The following is a 5,883-nucleotide window of genomic DNA, read 5'->3' on the forward strand; positions in this document are numbered from 1 at the left end:
GAGAAGGAAAGGAGGGAGGGAAGGAGGGAGGGGGGGAAAGATTATACATATAAATTGTAAGCGGTGTCGCAGGGGCCAAATCTTGCCCGAGGCGGTGACTGCTTCATTTTGTGTTAAATTTCTTGACAGAAAGCCACCCGCGTGCCGGTGAATACTGAATGGTAATCAGAGCTGGTTGAATAAGTGCCGCCCCCCCCCCCCCCTCCCCCTCTTCCATTACTGTGAATTAATTAGACTTTATTTATCCAATTTCTGGGGCTGACAGAATGTTAATTTGAGTCGAGATTTTCTCTGTGCTGTTCTGCCGGTGACCCGTGGCCCCGGGATTGGCGTGTTGTAATAACCCGAATCTTTCACCAGAGGCTCCCGATAATTGTTACCTTATTAGCATGTAAATTGTTTAATTAATATTATTATGAAGAACCATATAATCCCTCCGTTACTTGACCCACGAGTCCACGAGCGAGAGCAGGCTTTCTGCATTTCAATGTCTGGTTTTTTAAATGGGACTCTTTAATGTCGGCTGGTCCCCCACCCACCCACACACACACACACACACACACACACACACACACACACACTTTGAACGGCTTGAGAGGCTTTTGATGTCACCCCCCTCTATCTCTCTCTCTCCGGCTCTCTCCATTCCCTTTTTTATTCCTTCGCCCCTCTTTCTGATGTGTGTTTATTTTACTGCTGCCATTTTTGAACATCAAAATCCAACGCCTTCTTGTTCAGCTCATAAAAGCTCTTTTTTGTGTGTGTGTGTTAACCCCCCCCCCCCCCCACACACACACACACACACACACACACACACACACACACACACGCTCTCTTTCCTGCGCGAGCCAAACGCATGCGGCGCTCGATGAAAAGCAGCCCTTGACACGAGGTCCTGAGAGACCCGCGAGCATTTAAATTCTGCTTTTCTTCCTCCTCCTCCTCTTTTCTTCGCCGGGCGCGAGTGACATTGTCAGATGTTCGCTTTAATTAATTTGATAATAAGATGTGCGACACGAGCGCACGGGTTGGGCTTTCGCCCGCGGCCTTCCTCTCATCTCACACACACCGGTCCTGTAGTCTGTCACAGCGATATATATACGTTGTTCACTTCAGCAACAACAACAACGACAACAACAACGACAACGACAACGACGACGACGATGACGCGTAGCCAGCGATTAAAACCACCTCTAGGGGGCGCTCCTGGTTGGAGCGTCGTCACAACGACAGAACGTAAAGCTGCATGTTTGGATAAGCTGCACTTAAGTGTTTTTTTTTAGTAAAGCTTCACAGCTCCGTCCTGCAGTGACCTTTGACCTTTGACCAGATTCACCTGTTTAATGTTGTGACCCGATTGGCAGCAAAACTACCTGTTTAAAAAACATCCCGGTATAAATAGAAAACAACGTAATAACGTATGGCGTTAGAACGATAACAATGTAACTCCTGCGAGATAAATAACAACAATAACGTTGAGCTATTTGTGCTTTCACAGAGGTCTCCTGGGTGAAAGTCCCGTGTTTGTGTGACCCACCGTCCTCTAACCTCGCGGCGCTCTCCAGGTTTGTTTTGCTTCTTACGGGGGAAAGACGAAAAAACGATCGTAACTTTTAGGCGTCGCTCGGCAACGAGAGATGCTCCATTTCTTTTTATTTTAATAATGAATATCCAACGATACGCGTGCAGCGTCGAGACGGGGAACCTCTCGACTGGTCTGACTCGACCACCAGCCTGAGGCTTCATGGCTATCGGTCTTCGTGACGCATGTCGTTAACCTGTCAGGTTCCCCAATGCATTTATAGAGTGAAATACATCTTTATGCTATTAGATTCAGGTTCCTACAAACATTCACGGTCCCGAGACGATGTGACGGAAGGACTTTGGTGTTCCTCTAGCGACGTTCTTTTCGAAGTCGATGGTTAGGTTTGGGAGAAATATCCCGGTTGGACTTGAAATAACGTACAGTTGGGTTTAGTAAAACAAAAAAATCCCTCCCACCCACCCAAAGTGACGTCACTGTTGCTTTATGATGTCCACCACTATAATAAATAAATAGGGTCCTAATTGACTGTCCATTGGCGTTAGAAAATCTGACAATTCCGGGACACGAAAAAAAAAACATAAATTGCATTTTGTGATGTTTTATTACATTTTCTTTAAAAAAAAATTTTTATCCACGACCTTCCATGATACCGGGCTCATGCTGGAAAACATCTGACTCAGCTGTGACGTCAGTATGCAGCGTGCAGCCTCACGAGGGCTGCAGACTCTGAATGCATCGCAGTCCCCTTTACACCAGCCGGTGGCCACAGACCCTGAATGCACCGCGTAATTAATCTTCACTCGAAAGCGCCTCGACTTTTGGGGAGTTTTACCCATCGAAGGTTTACACTTGCGACCACACACGAGCGAAAAAAACTCCCAAAATATATTTCTGACCCAGGTTAATTTAAGGTTTGTGAGCATTTTAGGTTAAGAGTTTATTTGATTAAGCTATTTATTCTTAGGCCCGTGTGTGTCCAAAGGAACTGTGGAAGGACCCGCCCCCCCACCCCACCCCGGGGTGCACGCCCTCAACAACCAAGTCCTGCAGGTCCTGCAGAGGAAGACGTGGAAACACTTACACTTTACAAAAAAGTTAAAAAAACACCGCGCAGGAAGAGAAGTGTCTACCGAACCCTCGGCGGGCCTCTGGAGAGGAGGAATCAAGTCATTTTTTTTTTTTTAATTAGCAAACTGAGGTGAAGCGGCGGAGAGTTAATTACTCAATTACTGGGCGCGAGTTAATTTTTTAACTATTCGGAACGAGGTCAGTCGTTATTTAGGCGATCGGTCGATAATTAAGAGTCTAATCTAAATTAATTGTTGTGCTCCCAGGACCTGGAGAGGATGCGCTCCAATTAAAAGTGGAGGGATTTAACTTATTGGTGGTTTTGATTCCTAAAAATCGTTCACTCGACGTAATGGAAGCTTTGATAGTTTAGAGAAGGAAAGAACTCATTTCCAGGAGATTATTTGAGCTCCTTCTCTCAATTATAAACTTCTTCTATAGTTACGAGTCTCGAATCTATCGGGAGAACATCGGGGTTGATTGGGCTATTTTCTTTAAATTACCTTTTTATATACACGTGTAGGTGTGTATGCGTGTAGATGTGTGTATTTGTGTCTGTGTGTAGATGTTGATTTGTGTATGTGTGTATATATAGATGTGTATATGTGTGTATGTGTGTATATATAGATGTGTATATGTGTGTATGTGTGTATATATGGATGTGTATATGTGTGTATGTGTGTATATATAGATGTGTATATGTGTGTATATATAGATGTGTATATGTGTGTATATATAGATGTGTGTATGTGTGTATATATAGATGTGTGTATGTGTGTATATATAAATGTGTATATTTGTGTATGTGTGTACAATAGATGTGTATATGTGTGTATGTGTATATATATATATAGATGTGTATATTTGTGTATGTGTGTGTATATAGATGTGTATATGTGTGTACGTGTGTATATATAGATGTGTATAGTTGTGTATGTGTGTACATATAGATGTGTATATTTGTGTATGTGTGTATATATAGATGTGTATATTTGTGTATGTGTGTACAATAGAAGTGTATATGTGTGTACGTGTGTATATATAGATGTGTATAGTTGTGTATGCGTGTACATATAGATGTGTATATTTGTGTATGTGTGTATATATGGATGTGTATATTTGTGTATGTGTGTATATATATGTGTGTATGTGTGTACATATGGATGTGTATATGTGTGTATGTGTGTGTATATAGATGTGTGTATGTGTGTATGTGTGTATATATAGATGTGTATAGTTGTGTATGTGTGTATATATAGATGTGTGTATTTGTGTATGTGTGTGTATATAGATGTGTATATTTGTGTATGTGTGTGTATGTGTGTATGTGTGTATATATAGATGTGTATATTTGTGTATGTGTGTGTATGTGTGTATGTGTGTGTATATAGATGTGTATATTTGTGTATGTGTGTGTATGTGTGTATGTGTGTATATATAGATGTGTATAGTTGTGTATGTGTGTATATATAGATGTGTGTATTTGTGTATGTGTGTGTATATAGATGTGTATATGTGTGTATGTGTGTACATATGGATGTGTATGTGTGTATGTGTGTGTATATAGATGTGTATAGTTGTGTATGTGTGTATATATGGATGTGTATATGTGTGTATGTGTGTATATATAGATGTGTATATTTGTGTATGTGTGTATATAGATGTGTATAGTTGTGTATGTGTGTATATATAGATGTGTGTATTTGTGTATGTGTGTGTATATAGATGTGTATATGTGTGTATGTGTGTACATATGGATGTGTATATGTGTGTACGTGTGTATATATAGATGTGTATAGTTGTGTATGTGTGTACATATAGATGTGTATATTTGTGTATGCGTGTATATATGGATGTGTATATTTGTGTATGTGTGTATATATAGATGTGTATATGTGTGTATGTGTATATATAGATGTGTATATGTGTGTATGTGTATATATATATAGATGTGTATATTTGTGTATGTGTGTGTATGTGTGTATGTGTGTATATATAGATGTGTATAGTTGTGTATGTGTGTATATATAGATGTGTGTATTTGTGTATGTGTGTGTATATAGATGTGTATATGTGTGTATGTGTGTATATATAGATGTGTATATGTGTGTATGTGTGTATATATAGATGTGTATATGTGTGTATATATAGATGTGTATATTTGTGTATGTGTGTATATATGGATGTGTATATTTGTGTATGTGTGTATATATAGATGTGTATATGTGTGTATGTGTGTATATATAGATGTGTATATTTGTGTATGTGTGTATATATAGATGTGTATATGTGTGTATGTGTGTACATATGGATGTGTATATGTGTGTATGTGTGTGTATATAGATGTGTGTATGTGTATATATATATAGATGTGTATATTTGTGTATGTGTGTGTATGTGTGTATGTGTGTATATATAGATGTGTATAGTTGTGTATGTGTGTATATATAGATGTGTGTATTTGTGTATGTGTGTGTATATAGATGTGTATATGTGTGTATGTGTGTACATATGGATGTGTATATGTGTGTATGTGTGTGTATATAGATGTGTATAGTTGTGTATGTGTGTATATATGGATGTGTATATTTGTGTGTGCGTGTATATATAGATGTGTATATTTGTGTATGTGTGTATATATGGATGTGTATATTTGTGTATGTGTGTATATATGGATGTGTATATTTGTGTATGTGTGTATATATGGATGTGTATATTTGTGTATGTGTGTATATATAGACGTGTATATGTGTGTATGTGTGTACATATGGATGTGTATATGTGTGTATGCGTGTATATATAGATGTGTATATTTGTGTATGTGTGTATATATAGATGTGTATATTTGTGTATGTGTGTATATATGGATGTGTATATTTGTGTATGTGTGTATATATGGATGTGTATATTTGTGTATGTGTGTATATATAGATGTGTATATTTGTGTATGTGTGTATATATAGATGTGTATATTTGTGTATATATAGATGTGTATATGTGTGTATATATAGATGTGTATATGTGTGTATGTGTGTATATATGGATGTGTATATTTGTGTATGTGTGTATATATAGATGTGTATATTTGTGTATGTGTGTACAATAGATGTGTATATTTGTGTACGTGTGTGTATATAGATGTGTATATTTGTGTATGTGTGTATATATAGATGTGTATATGTGTGTGTATATTTGTGTATATATACATGTGTATATACAGTATATAGATGTGTGTGTATACGTATATTTATGTGTATATATATATATAT

Source organism: Cyclopterus lumpus, chromosome 1 (genome assembly GCF_009769545.1).
Source record: "Cyclopterus lumpus isolate fCycLum1 chromosome 1, fCycLum1.pri, whole genome shotgun sequence".
Lineage (NCBI taxonomy): Eukaryota > Metazoa > Chordata > Actinopteri > Perciformes > Cyclopteridae > Cyclopterus > Cyclopterus lumpus.